The sequence below is a fragment of the Aptenodytes patagonicus genome, chromosome 1 (genome assembly GCF_965638725.1).
Source record: "Aptenodytes patagonicus chromosome 1, bAptPat1.pri.cur, whole genome shotgun sequence".
Classification (NCBI taxonomy): Eukaryota; Metazoa; Chordata; class Aves; order Sphenisciformes; family Spheniscidae; genus Aptenodytes; species Aptenodytes patagonicus.
Window position 1 is genome coordinate 124,371,569 of NC_134949.1, and position 25,736 is coordinate 124,397,304.

A 25,736-nucleotide genomic window follows, 5' to 3' on the forward strand; every position below is an offset into this window, starting at 1 on the left:
TGTGCTGTTACTCAGTGGGGTGGTCCCACAATTCCCCCGCCACATTCCTGCTGTCCCCTGCGCATCAGTATTTCTCCCAGCCATACAGAGAACTTTGTATTTTGGATGGGTGTTTCGGTTGGTTTGATCGTGTTAGCATTCCTGCTGCTATAGAAAAAAAGAGGCAGAGGGACTGCGTGGCTGCAGGTGGAGGGACTCTGGCCTGCTGTCTTCAGCTGCAACAACATTTTAGCTTGGTTGAACTGCGTGTGATACTGCATTTGTAAAGCAATGCATGCTTTACATGTGGGGGAACCTACGACTTTGGCTGTTGCTGCACCTGTCTCCCTCTTCTTGGCTGCTTATTTCCACCTTTTAAGCTGAGATAAAAAAATATTAAAATAGGAAGAAAAGCAAATGGAACGCGTGTTAGTAATATGTCCTAATTTCTTCAAGGAGGCTGGCTGTGAACTAAAATGACTAGATTAAAGTATCACATTAGAATTAAAGTATTAGATAAAGGCCATACTCTACTTTTTGATCTTTGTGGGCATTCCAGAAAAAAAATTTTAAAAAATCCCTGTCACAGATTTAGGCTAGCTGCGCCAACTCCACAACTCCGCCCCGCAATTAGGAGTGGAAGAGTCTTCCCTCAGCAACCCGAGGCTCCCTTCACAGAGCACACCCACACCGCGCCTGCCAGACGAGGCAACTTCTTGGTGGATTTTTCTTCTCTTTTTGGTGGAACGTATTTATTTTTAGAAGGGGGGGTGCGAAGGACCCCTGCCCGCCCGAGTCCCCCGGACGCACCACACCGCTCCTCCCGCGTGGGAGGGCGGCCTTCAACAGCCCCGCCGCCCTCCTGGGGCCTCCCCAGACCGCGGGCGGCGCGAGAAGCCCGGCCCGCTCGGCCTCGCCTTGCCTCGGGCTGCCGGAGGGCCCCGCTCCCCCCGCCCGCCTCCAGCGCCGCCCGGCGCCACCGCCGCGGTGCCGGCGCCCCCTGCGGGCCGGGGAAGGGGCCGCCGCAGGCCTGTGGGGCGGCGGTGAAGGCGGGCCGCCCCCTCCCGGGCGCCCACCGTGCGGCAGGGGCAAGGGCAGCCGCTCCCCTCCCCCCCAGCGCCGTTACCGGCCTCGCGCCCCGCCCCGCCCCGCCCCGGCGCCTCCCCCTCCCCCACGCCCCGGTGCCATCCCGGCCCGCAGCGGCGCGGCCGCGCGGATATCGTCACACGCCGGAGGGCGGGGGGGGGGGGGGAGGGTGCAGCGGTTGCCCCGGCGACCAGGGCCCGCCCTTCACCCGTCGCTCTCTTCCCCGCCCTCCCCACGTCAGCGCCGTCTCCCGCCCGGCCGGGGTGGGGCAGCCGGGCCGCGTGATTGACAGTTGCCATAGAAACAGGCTCGCCCCGTCGCCATTTTGTCAGTTGGCTTTTTTTTTTTTTTTTTAAAAAAAAACCCTCTTCCCGCCTGAATCGTGGGTTTTATTTTTTTTTCCCCTCCTCCTTCCCACCTCCACCCCGAAAGACGTTATCGCACAAGAAAACGAAAGAACACCCTCAAAAAAACTGTCCCCCGAGGGTCCGGCGGGGACACGCGAGAAGTTCGTCCCGCGCGGGCGGGCGGGCGCGGACGAGGACAGGCTCGAGGCGGCGGCAGCAGCAGCAACAGCAGCGGTGCGGCGCGGGAGGGGAGCGGAGCGGGGCGGCGCGGCGCCCTGGCGAAGCCGGTTCGCGAGGGAGGGGGAAGGAGGAGCGGGCGGGGAGGGAGGGAGGGAGGGAGGGAGGAGGTAGAGGAGGTAGAGGCTGGCAGGCGGGGGAGGGAAGGAGGGAGCGAGGAGTTCCCGGGGGCTCGGTACGGCGCTGCGCTTCCCCCCCACCCCCTCCTCCTCCTCCTCCTCCCCCCGCCCGCTCGCGTCCGCCCGCCCGCCCGCCGCTGTCCCCGCGCTGCCTGGCCGGGGCTCAGGCCGCCGCCGAGCCGAGGTGAGGCCGGGCCCTGCCGTTGCCGCCGCCGGGCGCTGCGCAGGTTTGGAACGCGCGCCATTTTGTGAGCGATAGAAAATCCAGCCCGGCCAGGAAGCGCCGCGGATCCGCCCGCCGGGCCGGGCCGGGCCCCCCCCTCTTCGCCGCCCAGAGAGGAAGGCGCGCAGCGGACAGACCCCGCGGCCGGTGCCCCCCGCGCCCCGAGCGGCACCGGCACCGCCGCCAGCCGTGCGGGCCCGAGCGCGGCGGGGCGGCCGGACTGCGGAGCGCACAAGAGGGAGGCGCTGCCGCGCCGGGGCCCCTGGCCGAGGCCGGGGGAAGCGCTCGCTCCTCGCCCTGCCTGCGCCCGCCGCCCGAGGGAAGAGGCCTCAACCGGGAGAAGCCGGGCCGGAGCGCGGGGCCCGCCGCCCCCCACACGGGTAAGTGAGACGCCTCAGCCGGTGGCGGGGAGCTGCGCAGCGGGACGAGCTGATGCCACCTCCCGGCCCGGCGCGGTCGAGGGGGGCGCAGCGCAGGGGGCAGCTCCGCTGCCATCTTAGAGAGAGGAGGTGGGGAGAGCGCAGGGGCCCGCCGAGCCCCGGGCCGGAGCTGGCAGGGCCGGGACCCGTACCGGGCTTTGGACCTGGCCTTCTTCCCCGCCCTCCCTACCGCCGCCCCCTTCTGGGGCCGGCCGGGCATGGCCGAGGGGCAGCGGCGGCGGCCGCGGCCTCTGCGGCGCTTTTCCCCTCGGTCGTCCGGGAGAGGCTGTCGCTACCGGGTTGGGAAGCAGAGCGGCGAGAAGGGTCGCGGGACCGGCAATGGAGGAAGGGAGCTCGCCTGGATCCTCTCCCTCTTATGCGCAACGCCCTGCGGTGGGCGGGTGCGAGGTCTCGCCCCGGTCTGGGAGTAAGGAGAGGGAGGCGAGGAGGGCGTCAGGAGTTGAACCGTCAGCTGAGCAGGCACCTGTTGTGGTGGAGGCTTTAGGTGCCCCTGCCTGCACCCGTGTGAGGGACTTGTGCGGTATGTGGGGAAGTTGGAGGCCGATGTGGAAGGAGTACCTGTGTGAGATGACTGTCATCTGGGCGGGGGCTGGGGTGGGGAAGGGGAGGGAGAATCAGTTGGAACTAGGTACAGAGACACACAGGCGCTTCTATATTTTAATAGCTGGCTGCAGTCTTTTAGGAATTTAGCTTTGTGTTGCTGAAGAAATTGGAGACCTCATCTGATACATAGGGTGCTCCTTCTCTGGAGTGGCATTCCCTCCCACCCCCACAAAATCAGAAAACGCAATTAAAAGTACTGTAATTTGAAGTTTCGAAATTGGTGCATTTTTGAATCTCAGTCAGCTTTGAAGTTTTCAGCTTAGTCCGTCCAAAGACTATGTAGGGATTCTTTGATCATGTGTCTAGATTGTTGCTGTTACTTAGTTTTCCTATTACTCCATAGTTATCAGGGGAAATAAACATTCATTGTTCTTTAAAATTAATAAAGACAGAGTATCTGACTACGAAATAAATCGACAAGCATGTTTTTGACAACCTCCTGTTTTAATCCGAATGAGAGTGTGCTGTTAACTTTTGCCAGTAGGTATATATAGTCACAGTTACATGGATATAGTATCATGGGGGGGGTGTCTAGATAAGTAGATGTTAACAACTTGTTTTATTATTGTGTTGGTATTTCATTCTCCTTTCCCTAAGAAAAGGAGTGTAAACCTGAAGAATATGTTGATGATGTCTGGTGATAAATAAGCAAACATTTTGTTTGTAGTAGTATTTATTTATTTGCCTGTAACCAAGCAGAATTTAACTTAACTCATTGGAATAGTCTGTAGCCCTAAAAAGTTTTGGTAAACTCGTTTCTCTTTTTCTCCACGCCCCCCTCCCCCCAACCTCTGTAGGTTGGATATTTTTGGAAAATTAATTATACTTTAGAATTAGAATAATAACACTGAAAATAACTCTTGACTATGAGCTAGTATTTGTTAACTATTATCTATATTTATTTGGTGAACTTGTGTGTATATATATAGACTACTTTTGTAGGCTACGCTTCACGTTTTTGGCTTATATGAATTATTTAGAACTAGAGTGCTTTTATTTGCAGTCTGAAGTAGAATGTGTGTGATGTGTTAAGTTTACATTTTCTGCTATGAATTAAAAATTCTGTCAAAGTTTATGAAGCTTATAGAGTTTAATTCATGGTTTTTGAATATTCTTTGAGTAAAGCAAGTATATCTTGTTCAAAATTGAATAAAGAGCATGGTCTTCTTAAATCAAGAAAAGGGTGTATTCTGTTAAGTTATTGTGTACGCATTGTCATTTGACAATAGTTTAATATTGTTTCCAGGCAAATAGGTAAGAAAGACAGTTTGTTACATGAGCAGCAATGTTACAGTTCCTGAATCAATACTTGGGTGGATTTAGAACTTGTCATTGGAATCCCCTCTCCCACGTTGGACAGTGACAGAGAAGCTGCAACAAGGATAATTTTACCTAATAGCAGCCAAGAGTTCTCTATTTCAGTGTCAATTTATGGGCAGTATTCTCTTACTTATGTAAAATAATGAGGTAGTCATCAGGAATTTATTAATTTTTGAAGTACCTGAGTTTTGTGTAGACTGGGAATTAACACGTGATGACCGTAAATGACTTCTAACAAACTGGTTGATAGTTTACACAAAGAAGAAAAACATGACTGGTATAACTCTGTGCCTTGTCTGAGCTTTTAAAGTTACATTTAATTAGGACATACTTGCTAACATGTGTACCACATTTTAAAATCTTAATTCTGATAGGGCCTTGCACAGAAACATGTCTGGGTTAACTGTTTTATTACACTTTGCCGTAATGGACTTACTATGAGATTTTTGTCATTTTAGTTCAAATTAGTTAGTCAACATCTTAACATTAAATGAAAAAGTCCCTTTTAGCTTATGCTGACATGTTTGAAACTGTACCACCTGGTCATACGGTTGTATGCGAAAAGACTAGTTAATAAAACACATGAAAAACTGTGCCTTTATTTGCTATGATAGCATTTTAGAGTTTCATCTGAACTGAAATGGGTTGTGATTTGAAATGTACTCTTACCAAAGAAGCAATTTTGTTGCTATAATTAGATTCTCTTTTTAGCATTCCTATTAAAACTTCTTTATTTCAGGTGTTTTTACCCCTGGCTACAGGACTATAGCTTGAAAGTTGTTACAGCTTATGTTTTTGAATAAGAATTGAAGGCTGGTATATGTTTAGTCATTCTGTGGTAATTTTTAATGCCATTTGGAGGAGCGTTCTCCAAAGTGAAGTCAAAAACTTTCTGATATCTCTGTTTTATGGGAGCATGGGAGACTTGTATAACTTCTGAAATCCTTTTGTAAATAGATCTGTTGTTGTAGAATAGGATTATTTACAGAGAACTGTTGCTTTTGTCTTTATAACTGAGTACAATAGATTATTTGTTAAGTTTACAGTTTCATCTCTTTTTTTCAGTAAGAGTTTGGTAAGAAACATCTTTATTTTTTACATTTATGTAATAACTTTTTTGCTAATCAGACTTTAAGAAGTCTAAAAGACTTGATACGTTTATGCAGTGAGACTTCTTTTTTGCTCTAAGACTATTTGAAATAATACAGAAAACCTTTGTGAGCAAACATGCCTTTCTTCTAAGCTTACGAGTGGGTAAAAAAGTAAATGACATTCTGAGAAGGGGAATACTCTCCTTTTCCTTCCTCACCTCCATGGGTCCTTCAAGAGGAGAGTTATGGGAATTGTAGTCTATTTAAAAACACCAGAGAAACTTTTGGTAATTAGAAACAATTCTTACTTCCAGAAAGACATATTCCATATGTACAGTTCTCTAGTACTCTCTCTTTGAGGTGACACAATATACCAATAGAATTGGAGTAACCTAATCATTGGTTGCCTGTAACAATTAATGTAACAGTTTGTAATTGATATCCATTGGTTATCTTTTTTCCTTATGTGGAAGGAAGGTGAAATTCTGGGTTTGCTTCTGTTTTATCCAAGCATGACTGAAAAAATAACTGCTTTTGCTAGTGCAAATGTATTTCATTGCTTTAGAATAGGTTTCTAGTTCAGACTTGTTCCAGCTTTATTTGGAGTTTAGCTCCATTTCCCCTAATACTCATATATATGAGTCTTGTCCAGTATCTGTGGGTGCTTAATTACTGCTTAATTGTCTGAGAGCACAGGTCAGAAAAGGAGCTCCGCTTTGACTGGAAAGTGCATAATGATGAGACAGACTAAGTCCCATTGTCTCTGTAAGGTTTCCTTTCCCCTCTCTCGCTTCCCACCCCTTTTTTTTCCTTCTCCTCCCCAGTTTCTAAAGGATAGGCGAGTTTTTCCGCATTTGAAAAGGACAGAGATGGGGCGGCTCAATATGAAAGGTACTGACGTTATCATATCCTCCTTCGTTCCAAATTGTCCTGTCCAAATGATTTACAGGGAGAATCCCCACTGAAGGGCTAGGGAAACGTGGAAGATAGTTCCCAGTCAGCTCAGCTTACGCCCATACGGTGTGAATACTCTGGAGCCTCTGAAGTCTAGATAGTAGCTATTTCAGTTACCCTGTATGAAGACATAATCAGTTTAATTTCAGCTCTGAATATAGCATTTCTTAAAAGCAGTGAAAATGTTTCTGTAATTAAAATAACATAAGCTAGCACTTATTTGTAAGCATACTCCTTGCAAAATTTCCAGGGTCTTGGTAGCACTGAATACCTGAAAGTGAAACTGAGTAAATGAAAGTGAAATTAACTCCATTAAGTGTCAGTTTTGTTCCAGCTGTGAGAAACCAAGCTTTCAATTTATGTGTTGCATAAAGTTCCAAAACCTTCTATTCTTCTCTCCCCTGCCCCTTTTTCTTTTCCCCCAGAGGCAAATAAAAATAGACTGCGTTTTAAGTCAGTTAAAGGAATAGTTAATAATATATTAATACATCTATCTGTTGAAGAGTTTCCTCTTTCTTTTTAATAACTGTTTGGATGGTCAACTAAGAAATGGAAATGTACAAATTGATTTCTGATGGCAGAGTTATTCTTTCAAAATATGATTGAAATAATTTAGAGTGAATTTTGATGAGTTACTGAAAAAGTCAAACTAGTAGAATGACTCATTGGCACAATCATAGTTAAATACCTTTTAGTGATTAAATCGAACTTGCCAGTGAAACTTTTAAATCCTAGTGTCCTGAAAACCTATTGTTCATTGGTTTTTGGTTTCCTGGCTTCAAACATAGGTAGCTAATGTTTTTGTTCATTCAAAATCCTATTTACTTATGTGTGCTCAAATCTTAATTTGTGTTCCTGTGAACTATGTAAATTGCTAATAACTTCTCATTTACTTTGCCAGTGGGCCTGTCGCTGAGAAGCCAATCGGAGCACAGCACATAGTACATCCTTTGTAGAGGAAGTAGTTTTGTGTCCATGCTATCAGTTTACTGTTTAGACTGAAGGAAGGGGTAAAAAAGAGGAAAAAATACTATCAGGTAGGGAAGTTAATGTATTGGTACTTACTCAGTTCTGTATTTTCCTGAACACTATGAATTTCCTTACACTGATCTCTGTTTGGTTTGTCCAGTTGTAACTACAGCTTTCTTCCTACTCATATAACCATGTATATTCTTGTTTTTTAAATACAGTTTTAACAGGACTTATATATGAAATACATGTAGGGTATGTGTTTGGTTACAGACAAGTCAGTTTCTAACACACTCTTTCAAAATCCAGTTGATACTGGAAGCTCAGTAACTTTCCTGGATCATGTCTGATTCTGGCTGCTTTGTTGTTACTCTTTCTAACTTGTGGATAAGTAGGCATTAATTTAATGGTATGCCAAAAATTGCAAGTTAGTGTTTGAAATATATTGATGTCAATGTTAAAAGAAGTGATTGTTGCATGAAGATCTTGGCAGTTTCCCTTTCTGTAGAAGTTACTCATAAACACTGCAAATACTGGGTTGTAGTTGTGGAATAACACAGCTGAATGTACATTTTTCACCACAATCAGATGTTCATAAGCTTAGAATTCTGTGTTCTTGTATTTAGGATGGTTTCCCTGTCAATGTCATAGTGTGCCTTCAGAAGTTGAGGTTTTTATGGCGGGCCCTATGCAGAAAAGTGAGCATTACTGCAAATGCTGAACATGTACATGATTGCACATATCTATCTATGTCTTCCCATTGAAATCAGATTTTTGCTGAAGTAAAGTTCTATATATGCTAAGGCTACAAACTTAGGTTATGCTTTCCCCCAAAATCAGAAGCACTAGTAGGTGCAGTTCTGGGGAGAGGTTAGTTAACTATGCAGTTACTACCGCTTCATTTTGAATGACCCTTATATCTCCTCAAACTTTTCCTGATGGTTTATTATTTTTAATACATGCTGTGTTTTACAAGCTTAGTTTCTAAGTGAATTAATGTCTTCTGTGAACTATGTCTACTAGAGACAGCATCATAAATGATTCATTTATGTTGAAGGCTGAGTGGAAAGAGTATATATGATACTGTGTTACAAACTATAGTTGTATTATAAGGGCATAGTTAAAAATTGTTTCATTTTGCATTGTTGTACTACTTGGAGACCTTAGCTGGGATCTGATTTCCATTTTGTTTTGTACTGTACAACATGAAGTAAATATTATTTCTTTCTCCATTTAATCAGGATTTCATGACTTTGAGATGCATACCTATTCATTCCTTATGTTCTCCTATGTAGCATTTTTGTTACGGCATTGTGTAAATGCATGCGTGTTTGTGGTTTGTTTCTTCTTCTGGTAAATAAAAAGGGTTGTGAGTTATTGTAATTCAATAGTCTGTCGTACAAAAGCTTAATGATAGAAGGTCTGAAAACTAATAATCTGGAGGCGTGAATGGAAATCATTAATGATATCTGATGTGGCCCTTACAAGAGGGTTTATCTCCTGTCTTTGTAGAATTTGTTTGGGGATATTTTCACCTCTGTATTTTACACACTGTGCAATTGTGATTTGCAGTTCAGAGTGTCCATATGAGTCTACTTTCAGTCTTTTTACCCATCAAAACATTCATTTACGTATGTCTATGGAGTTAAATTAACCAGAGTCATGTTCACAGCATGGACATTTTAAAACTTTATGAGCTTAGTTTTGAAACCTTGAGAAATCCAATTGCACATGTGGGAACAGATTGTTGGAGTACAAGTACTTGGCTGCCTTACCTTAGGCGTTAATGATAACACTGACAACTCTTGTTGTCATTCTTAAATCAAGATTGGCTTTGCTTCATGTGATGGGGACTTAGAAACATCTGTAATGCTTTTCTTGTGTAAGGAACCATTAGAATTGGAGACAATTTCTAAATGTGGATTTGAAGGTAATAAACCTAGTGCCCCTTTACTTAATTTGTATACTGCCAGACAATTGCAGTAAACCAAAGTACAAGTTTTTGCTAAAATATTTCTGTTTAATTTCTTACAGAAGTTAATAAAGCAAGGAAAACATGTTGGCCAAGTTATGTGTGTTATCTCGAGTTCTCTGTTTTAAAGTATAGTTTAAAAAAAATCATTTTTTTCTCTTCTTGTAATGCAAGGAAATACGTTTTATATCTGCATAAAGCAGGTATATCATTCTGGTTTTCTACTAGAAAACCAGCATCCAGCTATTTCAAGAAATGAGAAAACAAGTTCTACCTATAGTTCACAAAGTTTAAGTATCGTGTTTTGAAATCATTCTCTTCTGCACAATTTATAAAAATGCTACTTCTCTATTTGAATGGAGATATTTTATAATATGTTTGTTTCAGTTTAGCTACTGTTCTAGTGGAAGTGAAATGTAAAATATATGTAGTGACACACAGGGACATTCATCTCAGTGTTTTGTATGTGAAGGAAAGGAATAGTACGTATGTGACAAACTGACATTTTTAAGAGGTCTTCTGAAGTTCTGCCAGTGTATGCATGTGGTGCTTTGCATTTGGAAACATTAGAGATTATCAGTGGCCTATAATCAGTTTGTATCCATGATTTGTGTGCATATGGACTATCGGTATTTGTAGGGTATGGGGCTTTTATTTAATAGCAGAAAAAAAAAAATCCCCAGAAGCTTTCTAGATGCTTATTAAAAAAACATCTTAAGATAAAGGAAACACCAAATTGGAGCGGTTCATGTCACATTTTCCTAGTACTGAGAAGTTCATGGTAGACTTACGTTCTGAAGCATAGGAGGTTTTGGTTTTTGGGTTTTTTCTTTTTTTCCCATTCTGTCCAATGTAATAAAGATAATTTCTAGTTCTTAAAAAAAAAAAAAAAACAAACTTTTTTTTTCCATCGGAACATGTTCTGATTGAGATCAGTAAATAATTTTTTGTGTGTGAAAAATATTTCCTTGGCCTTAGTTTGCATTTGTTGCTCTTTAGTCTGTATTTCCGAAGTCTGTTACGAGAGAGGTGTGGGACTTAATTGACCTTCTCTATGTCATTCATAATTTTGTATGTCTTTATCACTACTTTTTTTTTTTTTTTTACTTCAAAAGTATCGTCTTAGGCCTACATACTTAAACCAGTATTTTGTCATAGTATTGGCCTCACTTTTTTTTGTTAAGATTTTGAGTCTTGTAGTTCCTACCTAATTTTATTGAAATGTGAGAATATGCAATTATTTCTATATAAGATTTTGAATATGGGATGAAGAGTTTAATTTTTAGACTTCCATATTTGAAAAATTTTCCCTTGGTATTTTCTGACGTAGGATTCTTTACATGCTTTGCTTTCGTTCTCTTTCTCTGGACTACTGCTACTTTTAAAAAAATGTTAATATTAATTTTAATCATTGTATGTTAAAGCAAAGTTTTGTTTGCATAAAACAAAACAATCTGAGATCTGTGGTTTGACATGAGGCAGAAGCTGAAGATACATTTTTAGCAAGCATACAGTGGGCCCAGAATACAATTTCTGAGTTATGTGTTAGTCATTATGTATATTCTGAAACCTGGGATCTCCCAAACTGACAGTGCCAGTTTGTTTATGTATTTGAGGAAACAGGTATGCATTATATTCCATATGTTGCAAGCACGGTCTTTCTCCTTATATTTTAATCTTGAGTACCTCTGTAGAGTTGCATTTGACTTTGTTAGTTATTTCCATAAAAATTCCCAAACTAAGTCAAGCACTCAAACACTGACAAAAATGGGAAAATTATCTCTTGCTTTTGGTGATCTGAACTATCTTTCATCATGCAGTAAATATATATTTATTTATTTTTTTTTTTTAGGTGCAAGTTGTTAATAATTGCACTGTCCAGACCTTGCATTTAGTCTCAGGTTTGTGACTTTCTCATAGGCTTGTGCACAGATGTAACATTTTAGTATCTGAATCTGTCAAATGCTAACAGATTCTTTTAGCATCTTGTGGAAGAGAAATGTATTTCAGTGCTTTGGATCTAATGTACAGAAAAAAACCCCCACCAAACCTTGAAATGTTTATGTATCTTGTTTATTGGCGGCCTAACCTAAGGCATTGAGTTCGTGTTTTTTGGGGTGGGGAGAGGGGTTTCAGAGATTTTAGGCATTTTGTACAGCACTTAACTTCATGTTGCTTTCCATACACAAAGCAGTTTTTGCCTTGCTAACAGGAGATAAATACATGTTACTAAGCTGCTTTTTAGCAAGGGGAATGAAAGCAAAAAAGGTAAAGTGACTTGCCCAAAGTTATACAGTGATGCAATGGGCGGAGTTGAGGTTAAGGGCTTAGGTGTCTATGTCTTAATAGCAGGATGCTATGTATTCACAGTTGCGTTTGACTTGAGTTTATATTCTGAGTGCTTTGTAACTTAGAGAAGCAATCTCTTAAGGATGGAGGGTGACTCAGCACATCCAGATAGAGGTCTGCTCAAGGAATTTAGGATTCGTTTGGAAATTTGGGGGAATTAGAGTTCGAATTCATTTTTCCCAAAGGGAGTTTGCTTGTCTTTGCAAGTAAAAAATATTTAAAAAAAAAAAAAAATCTCTTTCCCCATTTGATATGCATACCTCAGTTTTGGAAAGAACTGATGGAGTATTCAGTAAATAGTATCATTTATGGTATAGCTGGCATTTACTTTATAGTTTTGTTTTCTGTGTCCTGTCCTCCTGATGTACATGATAAGCATCTGTTCAATGAATAAAATAGCATATGACTGTGTAAGTAAAGATTGTGTTGCAAAATATATGAGAGAGACAGAATTGTGTATCAGGCCTGCCTTAAAAATTTCTTAACTTAGTCTGTGATTGTATGACATTTATAAAGCTTTTTTTCACATGGAAGGAGAAAGAGTCATATATGGTATTTGCCCAGTTTGTATGATTGAAACATCTCCATCTTAGTACAGAAGCTCCCACCTCTCCTACCTGATCTGGCAGGGCTGAGTTCTCAATCTTAGGGGTCAACCACTTGAGAGTGAACAGTTCGGGGAACAGTGGGTTACTTGTGCAAGTGTATACCGGGTGTGTAAACCATGCTTTTGTATGCTTGGGTTTGGTTGGCTTTCGTGAGGGAAAATTGGCTAAATGTCTTAAATATGACTTTTCTACAATAATAATCTGTGTTCTAGTTTCAGCTGATCAAACGTGTCACAGAGTCTTGAGACATTGCTCAGCAGTAGTGGCAGTAAAGGGAAGCAAACTGATAGAAGCTGATGAGTAAAGATTGAAACTACTGGTCTTCTGCTAATATACCTTCTTAAATTTGGGGGAAATTTGAGAAGACTTCATTATCTCTTTTTCATTCAGATCAATTCCATCTTCTGGCATGAGATAAGACTGTAGGTTGGTACATAATTTCAGTGCTGAGAGAATGCTGAAGGGCAGCACAACAAAGAACAGTATATTCCGAGAAAAACACAAGCAACATTGATTTTTCTTCCCCCTTTCCTTCTACCCTAAACCATTTTCTCCTTCCGTCCACCCAAATCTGTGTATGTTTTCCTGGGGCTAGTGAAAATTACCTTGCTCTCCCCAAAACTGTACCTGTGCCAAATTTGAAATAATTGATAAAAAAGATGAAAAGCAACAACTCTTTGTTTTAATCTCTCATCTATGGGGGGTGTGGGGCATGCAGTATTTAATCTGATGATGTTATATGTATTTTACAGCGTAAGTATTAGCAAACTGATGTGAAGTTCATGCTGCAAGATGCAGAGCCGCTGAAGCACTTTGAGGGAAATCGTTGAAAGAGTCATTCTAAGGCAAAGTGTGCAACAAGGAGTTCTTTGAACGCAATTACAGCTTAAGCAGCTCCCCTCCTCTCCAGATTCTGGCTGCTTGTTCCCACCTGCTTTGTGTTGGCACAGCTGTTTGTAAGACCAACCACTGAATCAGACTTGGAAACTGAGTTGGCTGAAATATATAACTTTATATATATAACATTTGTGTGTGTGTGTGGGTGGAGAATCAGGTTACTCTTCAGTCAGATCGGTTCCCAGACCCAGTACACTGTGCTGCTGCTCAGACATTTGACAAGATAATGGAATGGGTTGTGTGGGTGGACAGGAACAGGGTACCTAGAAGAAGCAGGGGTTGGTTAACTGGCTCTGATAGCACTATTACTTAATGGAGAACATCATTCTGAGGAATTTTTGCCACCCCTCCTGTAGTAAATTACTCCCCTGTCAGTCTCTCTCGCTCTCTGTCCCCCCCTCCCCACTCTGCCTCTCTGACTTTTGCTTGCTGTCTCAAACTTCCATGCTTATTCCCTCTCTAATGTTCCCACTCTGATGTCCTGCTTGTGTGCACTCTTAACACACGCTACCACAGTCTTACCTGATAACAAGTTCTCTCTCCAACTCTCCTGTTTGCTGTCCAACTCTCCTGCCTACTCCTGATGCATCTGTTTTCTTGCGCTCTTTTCACTTGTGTTCTTCCTCTAGTTCTTCCTCACTCTCTCTCGCCCTTTTTTACAATTTTCTAACTTCTGCTCATGCCCTTTTTCTCCCATGTCCTTTCTTGTGCTCAGTCTCTCAAGCGCCTCTTTTTTGTCACTTGCGTACTCTCTTGCTTGCTCAGTGTTTTCTCCTGCTTGTTCTTTCTCACTTGTTCTTACTTTCTCTTTCCTCCTGTAAGAACAATGCTTTTGAGGGAAAAAAATATCCACATTTTAAAGACTAAAACTTCTTAAGAAACCCAAAGTTTTTAATTTTTTGGGTTTTTTTTTTCCCCCCAAACATTACCGCAAAACAATACAATACATAGATTTCTTCTCAATCTCATGCACTGCTGAAATTTTTACTTGAATTCTGTATTGCCTTAAGATAGATATGTGCACACAAAATATGTATTGTTTCTGTTTGGATAAACTGAAAGGTGAATTGAAGTTTCTAAAGTTAATATTCTAATAAAAGGTATTTTTCAGCTGTCTTTATTAGATGTGAGCATAGCTTATTGATACCAGAAGCTAAATTGCAGAGTAAAGATGCTTAGTTTTCTTGTTCCTGCTGTACAAAGGAGACACGAAAAATGTTTCTCTTGATAGCCCGGTTTTAACATAACCACCAGCTGGACTGGTTATGTTAAAAAACAAACAAACAACTCTTTTGGAAATTCCATGCTTGCTTGTTCTCTTAAATAAGTGACCAGAGCTGCTGGGATTATGCTGTTGTTTCACTTCCACGTATTCAGATAGCTAATATTTTTGTTCAAGTTATTTAAATTTTGTTGATAGCTATTTACCTGTTAGTTGGGAAAGTAGACAGGCGTGCTGATTCCTTAATATCTGAATCCATCCATATTTTAATAATCCAAAGTGACTTCAGATAAAAACGTGGAAGATTGGACAATACACTTGCTCTTTATAGCAGGAGAAAAGCAATGGAATTTTTCTGCCCATCTCCTTTACTTCTCTAAGCCTTTGGGTGGACTGAGGGCAGGAGCACCTTAAGTGCCTTGCAAGGCATGCTTTCTCCATGCAAAATGTGATGGACAAGATCTTACTTTTGCGTTCTTATATGAGAGTGCGCTTAAACATACCGCTCTCTGAGCTTGCAGATTTTTGTTTCGTTAGGCCAGCTGCTCTAGGTCAGGTTATCAAGCAGCCTGCTATCAGGATGTACATTCTAATAGGGCAAACACTATTCTGAATTACAATAGTTGTCTTTGGAAATGTTCAGTTGGTTCCATCTTGGTTAGTAAATAAAAGTATTACTCATAAATGCCGTATCTCTTCAGTGGCTTGTCTGATTTTTTTTTTTTTTTTTTAAATCCCATCCATCTTCTCTTCTGCTTTGAGTCTTGTTCCAGTCTACTCTTCAGTAAACTTTGTTCATCATGCTCGTCTTATGTGTGGGTTTTTTTCATGGCTAAAGACTTTTGGCTTGTGATAAACGACATGGCATTGCTCAGTTTCTAGGAATAGTTGAGGTTCCTTAGTCAAATAATGGTTTAGCTACTTTGATGTTTAGTGCCTGTCTTTTCCCCCCTCCCATCCCCTTCTTCAGCAATCCATTGCACTTTTCATAAAGCCTTGTTTCTCTTTTTCCATAACTTGCTTTGGGTTGACTATTCTGCTTTTCAGAACTTCCCACTTTGGCTGTCTTTGTTGCCCTTCAGGATGTCATCCATCTCCTTGACCCCTTCAGGAAAGGGAGGAAGACTGCTCAGTGTTTTCAGGCAGTGTCTGTGGCAGATAGAATCTGTACAGGTTAGCATGTCTCTTGCTTTTTCCTAAACACAGAGGCACCATGAAGACGTCTCCATGCTTTCTAGTAATTCCTGTAAATCCAGTATGAAGCGAACTTGAAATGTTTTGAATAAAAATCTCTCTGAGCAAAAAAGGGAGAGTAGGCCTTGGCTGCTAGATCCATGTGGGGATCCATCTTTCCTCAGATGGGTTCAGTGTAGCACCACTGAACTCCATAGAGATCTCTTTCTCTTAAGCTCAGTAGCTATTAAGTTTCCTTTATGTTCAGTTCAAGTAATGTCTTAAATTAGCAGTGTGGAGTTCTGGCTTATTTCCAAAGGTGGTGCTTGCTTTTTTTTTTAAAAAAAAAAAAGTGTTGGGAAGAGGGAGGTTCCAGTTTTGAAGCCGTTAAATGTGGCTTTGCTTCTTCTAACTTACATTGGAAAGGAAGATGTCAGTGTAGTATATGGTGTTGTGAATTGGGACAGAGTTCTCTGTTGTGACCGTCCTGATGACTACATTGTCATGTTCAGTGTTTCCTTTTTGCCTTGCACTGGAAACTGGTCGTATGAAGGGCTATAGAGATGAGTCTATTAGACTCAATCGGTCCATTTGGTGCACCTGGTATGAGCTCTGAATCTTGCTTTTCTTATCCCTTTTGCTATGCCCCTGTGATTTCATAGGTTGCTCTGCTGTTTCAGATGTGTCTTGAAAAATTGTATTCTTCCTAAGGATACCTCTGCTGGCATCGTCCATGGAGTGTGTCAGATCACACTCATGACCTTCTTGTTGAGCTCTTTCACAAAATGGGAAAAAGAACAAGTCTATATCAAAAGTTACCCTTTAACAGCAATCTTTTTTAAAGAGCACAGCACATCGTTACATGAGATACACCAGTTCTTACTGAACTTTCTACATTAGTAGAAAATTAAAGAAAAAATCTGCTGGAAAAGTGGCTTTGTTTTTGGAGTCTTTCCATCTAGGGAGCTATTCTTGGTAGTCTGCAAGGACTTCAGTGGGACACTAAAGATTTTCTTGCCTTTTTATTTCCTGGATACCTCAGACGTGGTGATCTTGAGTACTGTTTGGAGGTCTGTAAGGTCAGGATTTAAAAGCTTTTTTTTTTTTTTTTGTCCTCATTTTCTTCCTGCAACCTGCCTTATTAAAATCATGTTAGGAATTTTTATCAGGAAAAAAATGCTACAGGAAACCAAACTCCTCTGGTCAGAACCCTAGCAACTTCTGATGCTGGCAGACACGCTATTAAATAATCGGGAAGTAGCATAATCTTAGCATGTCCTAGAATTACTTAAATGGGTAATTTTTTCAAAGTTTTAGTGCAACGTCTGCTTCTTGAACAAATGAGAAATAACTGAGAGAGCATTAGATTGATCAGTTTATAGCCAGTATTTGGATGCTGGAATTGGTGAAGTTCATATAAACTGTCCCAAAGGTTCAACTTTTTCTATTTGGCCTCATAAAAGTCTAGTTAGACAAAATTAATCTGAAAGGCCTCTGTTAGAGAGAGTTTTCCTGGGCTTTTATGTTGATGAGAGATGTCTTTCAGACTTGTCTTATGACTGCCATCAGAGAATATTCAAAAATGAATTCCATACATCTCTATAGTGACTGTACTCAAAAAGGGATTCAAAACAACATTATTCCAAGTTGACAGACTAAGCTTGAACTACACATTCAGGACCGTAATAGAATAGAGTTATTTAAAAAAAAATTGTCCTGAGTTCTTTAAAACCTTTAGTACATCAAAAAAATGACATATTTATTCAAATAATTTGGCATCGTCTGTGTGTGTGAGAAAGCCAGTAAGCAAACCTGAAAAAAGTTGGTTTTCTTTTGGGTCAGTTAGTGCTAGAGCAGTGAGGATTGGGAAAGGGAGGAATGCGGGTAGAACAGACACCACCCCCCCCCCCACCCCCCCCCCCCCTTTTTTTTTTGTAGCAGCAAATTATTAGATTGGCTTAGCAATCATGTGCTACTTCATCCTTAGCTTTAACCTTCTTTTTCTGTCGTCTGAGTGAAAGCAAAGTCTCTCACATTTGTTGTGGGCTAAAGGGGGGTGTGTGTGTAGGTAGGGTATGTATGTGGTCAGTTACCGAGGGTAAGCTGACAAAAGGTAACTTCTTGTAAACATGATTGTGAATTTGAACTCTTAGCTGTCAAATTTGGATTGAGTTACCTTATGGCAGGGTATCTGCAACCTCTTGTTAGATTCATAAAACCTTTTCCACACCAGAAAGTCCTTGTATTCTATATTGATAAGCAGGAAATAATACAGTTTTAATGGTGATTGGCAATCCATTCCACTTGACCAAAGTGTCATGGTTTCTTGGTCTCTGAAGGCTTTTAAATGATTAGATCTTGTTGTGGGGTATTCCATACATTGATGAAGGCTTGATGAGGAATTACTGGATGAAATTCTAAAAAAGTTGTGTAGAAGATCATATTAGATTATGATGAGTATGTTCTGGGCTTAATGGTGTGGGTTTTTGTCTTCTTTTTTTTTTTTTTTTTTAAACTTACAGCAGAAAAGGCAATGATTTTACCTGGCAGAACAAGTGTTCTAGAGTCTCCAGTGAGCTACCTGTAACCATATTTTGTACAGGTATAGAACTGCCATGAATATTTGATGAAATCTCTATTCAATGTGATAATAAATGTACCCCGGTAAAGCTTTTGTTGGTTGATGTGTACCCAGTGTCTGTACTGGCTCTTTTCCCTGTATGTGCACGCATCCACATGCATATATGACTTCAATAGGGTGTTTGAATTCTTCTTAATGGATTATAATACCATTTAAAACTCAGCAAAATTTTGCAGCCTACTACCTCTGCAGTAGTATCTTGGCATATCTTGGGATATACCAAGATTTGCTTTAACATGCTTAACGGCAGGGATGGAGGCTAACAAGATAATAAAACAAGACCTCAGAGTTTGAAATCTGAAAAAGAAGATATTTTGACTTCATCACTAGATTATATGAAAATTTACTGAAGTTCATTAATTTATCTCCTCCTTCAATGAGAGTTTTCTAGGTCAGTGGTTCCTTAACCAGGGAATAAGGCCATGGTAAATGAACTACAGATGGAACTTAAAACCATGTTGAATTGTGTTGTTAAAAATATTATGTTAGGATGATTCATATTTTGTTAAAAATTTTTGGAGCTGACAGCTCTATATTCTGAGAAATGTTAGGACTGTAGTTCTGGAGTGGATGATGTGAGGAAAATGTGGAATCTTTATTTATTTACTACATTGAAGGAACAAAGAAGGGGAAAACCCCTTTGTGCATTTTTTGTTGATCTACTTCGGAGACTTTTCTTTACCATAGTTTTGGAGTGGCTTGCGATGTTATATGCATTGGAGATTACCTCCTGAGCATGATATAAGAGTTACAGTAGTTTCCTCCTTCAAAGATGGTTTATGAGACAGAGAGGAATTAAGCTAGGGCCGCAGATGGGCTGGTAGCCCTCATCATTGCAACCCCTACCTCTTCGGTGCCTGGATGTTGCAGGGGAATACGACACGGCTGTTTGACAGCAGCCTAAATCGGATCACAAGAGACTGTCGACTTCCTCCCTTGGTTAAGCATACTTGCAAGTTCTCTTCGTTGGCATTTTTGCTTGACTTTTCCATGTTGGGCCAGCTTAAGAAGCTAAGCACAAAAACCTAATGATGTAAGTAAAGGTAAAAACTTTACTGCCAATTTAGCTACCTAAACTGTTTCATCATGAGGTGGAAGAGTGCCAGGAAGATGAGCCTTGCCTGTGACTTGCTCTTTTCTTATAAGTAGTAGTCCTGAGTTTGGTCAGCTTGTGAAGGCATACGCTTGGTGGGAAGTTCTGTTATGTGGCATAAACTTTTTGTGGCACAAAAAGGCCTGTTAGCCTTTTTGTTCTAGCTTTAAGTTTTTCTTACCATTTGCTGAGTTTACAAAACTGGCAGGAAATAAACCTGACAAAGATGTGAACAGTTTTTAATTGGGTTGTTGAGTTGATTTGTTTTACCGTGTGTTCAGTGTGAATGCTGAAGCTCTCCAAGAAAGGGGGCACAACTGTGCGCCTCAGAGTTGGGAAAGACGGAGGGGGACTGCTGCCCTTCCTGGCAGTTTAGTGTGTTCCTCAGATGGAGAGAATCCGAACTCGCGTTGTTCAATTCCAATGGGAATACCTAGATCATCTGGCTTTTCAGATGTTCTTGGCAGCTGTCCTTGAGTCCCATGTAATCTGTACTATCGTACAAAAGAACCAAAGAATCATGGGACAGAGGGAGAGAAAAGGAAACATGACTCTCCAATCCAGTGATTAGTGTGCTTACCTTAAGGGAAGAGGAAAAAGAAACTTTCTGGGATTTAATCAGTGCTTACGCATTTTACAGGAAATGGCGCCTGGATAATGTTTTATTTTCTCAGTGGAAAGGTATTATGTGAATTATGGAAATGTAGCGCAACCACCAAGTTAGGAATGATATGCAAATAAAGTGGAGGGACTGTGGGAGAATACAGATGGAACATAGAATACTTTGTATTAGTGGGATTATATTCTACTCTTCAGTTATTTGTTAAGGGGCTTTAACACTGACTTTTTTATAGTGAAATTAAGTTAATTTTATGAAGGACTTAATCTGATAAATTGTGTGGCTTTGCATTTGTTAATTCATATGTTGAAATACAAATATCCGTGATATTTTTTGAAATGTATTTGAGTGTATGTAGTAAGTGAAATTCATAAGAAATAGATGGTATTGTGCTTATGCTAGAGGTGTCTTGAATTTTGAAAACAGTGCATTTCCTTAGCTCCTCTAAATTAGGATCTCCTAAGGTAATAGAAATAACATTATCTATGTGATTGCTTCAGTAATCCAAAATAGAATTATTTTTGCTTTAGAATTCAGATTTCTCTCCTACTCTTACTTTGGTCAACCTGAGCCTGAATTAGGACTTGAAGCATGTCGTGGAAGTCTCTATATATACTTAGGCTGGGACATTGGGCGCTGAATGGTAAGGATGCTGGATTTTACTGTGGTGAAAAGTCTTTTTTTGTTCATTTTGCTTTCCAACATCAGAGAAGTTTGTAGTTGGCATGCCTGATTAAATTTATTTCTTCAAATTTATTTATGTAGACTATTATGACAGACACAAACTATATATAGAAAAGCCTGTAAACATTTCACTTGTTCTTGAAGTAGAGGTGGGGTCTATTACTATTGATATCAAACCAGAAGTTAGCTGTGGTCTTCAAGGTGCTCGGTGGCAATTTGGCAAGAACTATTGGAAAGACTAGCTAGGTTGCTCTTTTCTTCTCTTGTACTGTATTCTTAGCCTATACAGCAAACCTTATTATAGATAGCTAAAGTTTGTGAGCTCTCTACTTTTGTCTTTCTGTGGACAAACGTGATCTGTTTAGATAGTAAGCTTTTTAGGCGAGGATCATCATTTTATTGTGTCACACAACGCCTAGTGCAATGAGGTTCTCCCTTCATGAGCAGAATGCCCTGTTTATTACCCCAGCACAGTCCTAGAGCATGGCTGCCTCACTTCCAGTATCAGTAAGTATTTGGACTGGCCCTGACCTAGGAACTGTCAGTTTCAAAGGTCCAGAACATCAAAGACTGCACAAACATGCAAATAAAGTTCTCTGTGATCAAGTAGTATTATGCAGAATATAAATGTGTTAGCTGTATGCACACGCTAAAAAGAGCAATTAGGTTCTTATTTACTGTGTAGGTTTTTAAGCTGAAAGTCAGACTCGGGCTCTGGAGCTGTGCAGAGTCAGCAGAAAACTGATCAAAAAAGATGAATATTTTACATCATGCTAAATTGCAGAACTGACTCAGCGAGGCTGGGGCAGGTGCCAGACGTGGTGCAAGAGATGGGCCTGCGCTGAGTGGTTAAGGGCAAGGAGGGGTGTGGGTGGGAACACAGCAGCCAAATCTAAATCAGCTTTGGCTTTTGGGGAACTGCAGCCTGAGAATTCTTATTTTAATGAAATAACTCAGTTTATTCACCATCAGTTTTGAATGCATCTGGTTGTCATGGAGCCTGAACTTGACCACTGTCAATTTTCAGAGCTATTGAACTTTGTATGAACTGCTATTTGAAAGCATGTTGAACAAGATTTTTAAGCATGGTGTTTCTGTACAGACATGTCTGGCGAAAGCTGGAGCTTGGTTTTTGGTTTCCAAGTTAAAAAGAGCTGGAAGAGCAGTTGTGGTATACGTAGTTTTGGAAATAAGGAGTTCCTCCACTTTTTCTTTAAACAACTTTTAACTTCTCTTTCCTATCTGTGAGCTTAGGGTCCCAGTTACTTTGTCAGTATCCTAAAATCCTAGAAGTATTCCTAAAATTCCCTTCAAGCACCTTTTAACACCGATAGATCTAATTAAAAGGCAAATCTGAGTTCTGTAAGCAAACTTAAGTTGTAGTTATGTCCCCATTTACTACACTTGCATGGCTATTCCATATTCCATTTTAGTATTATGGTTGGGATATGTAGAAAAAGAGAAATAGTGCTCTGGGACTTTGAGTTGTGTAAATAAGAGAAAAAGGATATCCTTCCACTTGAAGAGTGTGTTTAGAGTTACTTTTAGGAATAGCCATTTGTGAGCCAAAACTGCTTTGGCTGCTGCTGTCAACCTGCTGAATGAGTCTCTTCCCCTCGCCTTTCTGGAGAGGCAGTGTGTACCCTATTTCTGAAGTACTGAGTTTGACTTAATATAGATGTGAAGTCTGTGAACTTGTCCTGCATAAAAATCATCACCTGATGATAAGACAGACCATGTCTTGTCTATTTCCCTGAGGAAAGAAAAAAAAGGAGAAAGCTTAGAGCTGAGGCCATCCTCCATGGCAGGCTTCTTAAATAATTGTGCTCTAGATACAGTAATTTTAATATTTTTTCCTAGTGACTGGTGAGTTTACCATCAGAATGATGTTGTGGCTGAAGCCGTGTTGGAAAGACTTACGATTTGGCTAGCTTGTTGACTGATTTTTAAGGGGTAGCGATTTTTTTTTTTTTTTTTAGAGACGGTTTGCATTGAGTTCTGCAGGATTTCTAGGATGATAAAAGTATGTATTTGTAACTGAAGAAGATTTTCCTTTTTCTGCTCCTTTTAGATGCAGTGGCTCAGAAACATCTCTGAACAAGTCTCCCCAGAAAAACCCATCGAAGTGGGTGAAGTCTGATAGATGTATTAAGGAAAATTCTGATGTTTGAGAACTAAATATTTTCATTTAGTTTCTTTGGATACAAGGTGGAAGTAGACAAGCTTCAGTTTTTCAGCCTAAACTGAAGCTTGGGCAGTTAAGTCTGATTTACCATGTTAAAGTGGAAAGGATATCAGCAGTACTTCTCCATTATCACTTTTCATATCAGAAGTATACCTGCTTTGGCAGAAGGTATGGGGATTTATTGGGTGAAGTCTGGTTTAAGACCCAGGCATATGGTTAACATATGACCAGAGAGTACCTAGCTATGTGTATGCCTGTCCAGTCTAAATCTCCTGAATAATGAAAGGCAAGGTAGATTATGGCATTGCAGTTGTCAGTGGGAGCTGTCATATGGGAATCAATTAAGCAGCAGTTAGTCCATGGTGTGTTTGAAAAGGTTAAAAAGTATTTAAAAAGGCACACAAACCAATGTATGGCTGAAACAAGCCACTTACCCAAAGTCTTATAAATAAGCACCATCTATTTACAGAGCTAGCCAGCAGTTTACAGTTGTGTGGTTGATTGTTTTGTTTTGTTTCTTAATTTGGAAGACTACAGGTGTGCATATCTCTCTGTATTAAAATGTTTTGGAAGCCTTCAGGATTAAAGGTACTACTGTATCAGGGTAACAAACATCTAGGTTGTTACAACTGTACTTGAAATATGTAACTTTAGGTTGTCTTTGAAAGTAACGTCGGAACTATCTGCGGCCAAAGTTGAAATGGAGAAGTAGTCTTATTTAATTTAGTCATATTATAGCAGCTCTACAGATCATTTCCCAGGAATCTGTATAAGTATATGAAGTATTTCTGTGATGGAGTTTGTTGTGGTCTGAGTAAGATTTTACATTCTCTGTTGTTGATCAATTCTGTTACAGTAATTTTTACTGAAACGTGATGATAACCTATGAGTTTATTAATTTCTGGTTCCTGTTACAGGTACATTGCAGCATGATATGGAATTTTTCATGATTCAGGGCAGAATTAAAAGGGGAAAAAATGCAAACAGTTAAAACAAGGAAATAGTAATGATGTCAAAACCCAGTAACATCTGAATTTGATAAGGATGGGTCACTTAGAAAGCTGAAGTCTCTTGCAGGTGTCATAACATTTTGTTTAAAACCCTCGTAGCTGTGAAAATACCATTCAAATGCCCATTTTATTTTCTTCCATTTCTTGGAATTCCTCTTTTTTAATAGCTGTTTTAGCAAACTTTTGGACAGAAACTGTTGTCTTCGCCTGTTGGAAAATAAGATTTTATGTTTTCATCAGTATAAAGGCATTGCAGTTAAAATAGTCTGTATTTGCTGGGAAGAACAACCGCCCTTACCTCCTATACATATGTAGTGTGCGAGTGTGTGTATCTATACGTATGCATAATGTGGGTCTGAGCTCTTGCAGTTTTTGAGAGGTAAAAGCATTTCAGTATGCATTGCTTGTCTGGAGAGCACTACCAGTGCTGTCCCAACTCTAGTCTAGGATTAAAAAGTTGAAGGAGCTGCATCTGAGTACCCTCTCTTGCCAGCTCTCTGAGACAGAGAATCTGTTTTGTAAATAAAGGGTAGAACAAAGAATGGAATTAGTAGTTAGTGACCACTAAATTGGAAGAATAGTAAGCTGTAGTAATGTCAAGATCATAGTAAAGACCTGTAAACTGACTGATGTTTGGGCACTTTCTGTGGAAATTGTAGGCGTTCCTTTAGTTCTTTGTTTGCTTGCTTGCTTTATGGCTGAAAAAAATGAGGGAGAAGTAGGAAGGTTATACTCTCTTGAGACTTTATAGGTCTAAAGTTCTAAACTGATGAATGCGAATATATAGTGGCATATGTTTTGCTTTGCATTTTTAAAGTTCTTTTCCCAACCACAAGGAACAGAAACAGTTTTTGTAAATGAAATGATCAATCTTTTTGAGGACATCTATAGAAAAATCTCAGCTGTGAAAAGCATTTCACAACTGTGAAAGCAAATTACTCTGGATAAACTAGTTTACAGCCCTCATGGATATTCTACTTTGAAATATGATTTTATTTGCATGCTACTGTTTAGTTCATGTTTAACATGTTAACTAAAATGGCTCTATTTCTTAAAGAAAAAAAGATTAAATAGTTGCTTATCAGATGTCACCTTTTAAGGAAGTCATAGGTAGGGTGCATGTGTTAACATGAAAAAGAATTAGATTGTTACATCTGTTTTTGTAAGATGACATAGAAGTAATTAAAAAATATCTGGATTTCATAAATAACCTTCCCTTTCCTGGAATTCTGTTGTCTTCATGCTTACGTGAATTTGAAGTGGAATGATTTTCAAGGATCATGTAAATGGGACTCCTTAGTAATCGCATTTCCACTCAGTGAGGCCTTTAAACAGTACAGAAGGAAGTGCTTGGTTGTGAGAGTTCAGTGCCATCCAGCAGCTGTGAATGTTCTAGCTGGTATTGCAGGAGACGGGCAACTCCTGCTGTAGCATCTCTTTGCTTCTTTTGGATGAGGGGAGGGGAATGTAAATACAGCGGCATGACTTTGCTGTTCCAAAACAGTTAAAATGTAACCACATCTGTTTCGCTTGACAGATTAAGTGGGTGGAAAAAATAGCCACTCCCCCTCTAATTTGTGGTTCCTTATATGGTCAGTATACTGAAAAATATTTTAATTAATATTTTTAGTCAATGAGTAAGAAAAGAAGCATATACAAATTATCTAAAAAATCTGAAGTATTTGAACTTTTATGTTAGCATAAGTGTGGGGTTTTTTCTTTATCTCTTTTTTTTTTTTTTTTTTTTTTTTGCCCCTCTCCTAAATTGTGTCAGTTTAATTCTTCCTAAAACCATAGGTTTTACTCTGGGGTTCACATGAACACATAAATATTTAAAAAACAAATCCCAAGTTGTCTGGCTGTATGGGTCGAGTATAAGTTTTACACTGTTCAGTTCCTTCATATACAAGGAAAG

The 25,736-nt window shown here is 40.4% G+C and overlaps 1 protein-coding gene across 3 annotated transcripts in view; it reads left to right on the forward strand.

Annotated features, from left to right (window-relative positions):
* The first annotated feature begins 1,622 nt into the window (after nucleotides 1-1,622).
* DYRK1A (dual specificity tyrosine phosphorylation regulated kinase 1A) overlaps nucleotides 1,623-25,736 on the forward strand; it is a 93,549-nt gene continuing 69,435 nt past the window's right edge. Inside the window, exon 1 of one of the 3 annotated variants that reach the window (XM_076354007.1) lies at nucleotides 1,623-1,646. The gene's annotated coding sequence lies outside the window, so the exon portion shown is untranslated. Of the gene's footprint in view, nucleotides 1,647-2,224; nucleotides 2,372-2,863; nucleotides 2,952-25,736 lie in introns of those variants that run through there. The other 2 variants (XM_076353990.1, XM_076353999.1) reach the window with 2 other exon arrangements.